General features: G+C 38.7%; 1 protein-coding gene across 1 annotated transcript in view; it reads left to right on the top strand.

Annotated features, from left to right (window-relative positions):
* Window positions 1-2182, top strand: part of ANTXR1 (anthrax toxin receptor 1) — a gene marked incomplete at both ends in the record, with an annotated part of 224880 nt that overhangs the window by 6407 nt on the left and 216291 nt on the right. The window lies entirely within an intron of this gene.

Below are 2182 nucleotides of genomic sequence, written 5' to 3'. Positions count from 1 at the left end.
CCTTGACCTGTCGATCATTTTAATCTAATAGTTCTCTCTTTTAAATTAAGCCTTGAACTTTGCACGTGGGCCTTTCTGCTAGTTTACCCTGAGGTGACTTTTGATAGAATTTTCCAATGTTGGTGAAATTTTATAAATGACTAAATCATGTTAAGATAAATCTTACATTTCATTGGTCTGCTAACTTGGAGCAAAACATTAGCAAACCAAATTCTTGGGGGAATGTATTTTCTTTTATTTAAATTAGATTTATTTTGTAGATCAACGTTTCAGAGATATAATAAGAGCACTGTGAGAGAGGTAAGAGCTTGAAATATTATCATACATAATTACCAGAAAAGGGAATTGAAAGGGAGAGCTTATGGTACCACAGAATATAAGGAAATTTGAATCAAGTGTGGAAAAACGTTGACATAAAAGGAGTAGTTAGACCTAGGTTAAAAAAAATATTATTTTGGGCTTTACCACATTTTACTTGCAGATGAAAACGAGCAAAACAGAGACATGTCATTTACTCATAGTTAGGATAGTAAACTGAGGAGTGGAGAGGACGGTTTTTCTGCATTAATGACACGGCACACTTTTTTGAAAGTGATATGATCCATGTGAGGAAAGCACCATGGGGGGCACATGTGGGATTATTGGCAGATTTATATATGGACATGCTGGAAAAAGGAAAGGAGGATGGACAAGTCCAGGGAGGGCAGTAAGACTTCATTCTATAACATTCTTCTTACAGAAATGAAAATAGAACAACAGGATGAAGTAAGGTTTTCTGGCTCAGGTCAGCAAATGTGAGCTAGTCCCCATTCTCCTCCATGCCTTTGCTTCCCATCTATAACAAAAAGAGTGCTCTACCATACACAAGTTTTCAAATCCTGTTACTGCTTCAGCTGTATGTATTATACACATGCCTGCCATTTGAGACACACAGAAACCCCATTTAAAAAACAGGGTTTTCTAATTCCTTATTAACAGAAGGAGAAACTGAAGCCATGTCACCTTCCTAAGGACACCAAGCAGAACCCAGACCAGACCCAGGCTCCACATTCTTTCCAGTTTACCTTGCTATCTTCTGTTCAACAGAGAATCATAAAATCCAAGAAGCCTATATGACTTTCCTTCAATACTGGCCACGGATTTTGAGAAACTCTGAGGAAGTGTCTCAGCCATTTGCAAGACTTCTTGCTCAGTCTTCATATGATGCCATCCTTTATGCAGAGATGTCTTTTACTCAGGGATGGGGAGCTAACCACAGAGAAGGACCTGTCCTTCACATTATCCTACAACCCAAGGCCTCCCAGTGTTGCTTCATGCTGACTCTACTTGCCCCATGCATAAGAGTTTAGCCAAGAGACCAAGCTCACGCATCACTTGTAGAACCTTCGCGTACTGCTGCTCACAGCCTCTGGGAAGTTGGGGATTGTATAAATAGTTATCAGAAGTCCTAGGCTTTCAGACACCTTTTGGTTTGTTATGGTTGTTGAAATTAGACATCCTCTGAATCTACTTGAAATCTAATTGTTTGTGCCTTAACTTTGCTACTACTAGTTTCCTATGCCAAAGAGAAGACAGAGGTCAGAATCCTTACTTTCCTAGAAACAGCATTTCATATGGACAAAATGTGCATCAAACAACAGCTAGAAATGCCTCGCTAAAGGCCATGTGGGTTTCAGGTGGTGACTATGTGGCTGAGTTCAGGTCAACGTGCAGTTCACTGACACATCCCCAAGCTTATCAGCCTACAGAAGAGATGTGAGCAAGCGATTACACACTAAAATACTTTCTCAGGAGACAGGCTAAAGGAATCAGGCTTTCAGATCTTCCAAGCTAGTACTGTTTCTGAATTATATGACTTACAGTGCACTAGTTGGGCACAGGAATTATACATTTTTCTATATATCTTATTTGATCTTCACAGTATCTCTATAAGACAGTAAAAGACCCTTTACAATACCCATGTAATATTTGAGGAAACTTACAGAGTTACAAAAATTGTTAAAAAAAAAAAAGACATGAATTAGCAGACTCTCATTTCAACAAGAGCAAGAGACTTTGGGTAAATCAAAGGAAATAACGTCAAAGTCATATTTGCATCCAATTCTTGGTATCAAATACACATAGGGGAAAACTACGGGAAGGTTGAAGAAATAGACTGGAAAATAAATATAGGTGTTCCTCA

Source organism: Galeopterus variegatus, unplaced genomic scaffold (assembly GCF_000696425.1).
Source record: "Galeopterus variegatus unplaced genomic scaffold, G_variegatus-3.0.2 Scaffold2944, whole genome shotgun sequence".
NCBI classification, from domain to species: Eukaryota; Metazoa; Chordata; class Mammalia; order Dermoptera; family Cynocephalidae; genus Galeopterus; species Galeopterus variegatus.
The sequence above is the reverse complement of the archived record's forward strand: the minus strand, read 5'-3'. Positions and strand labels throughout refer to the sequence as shown.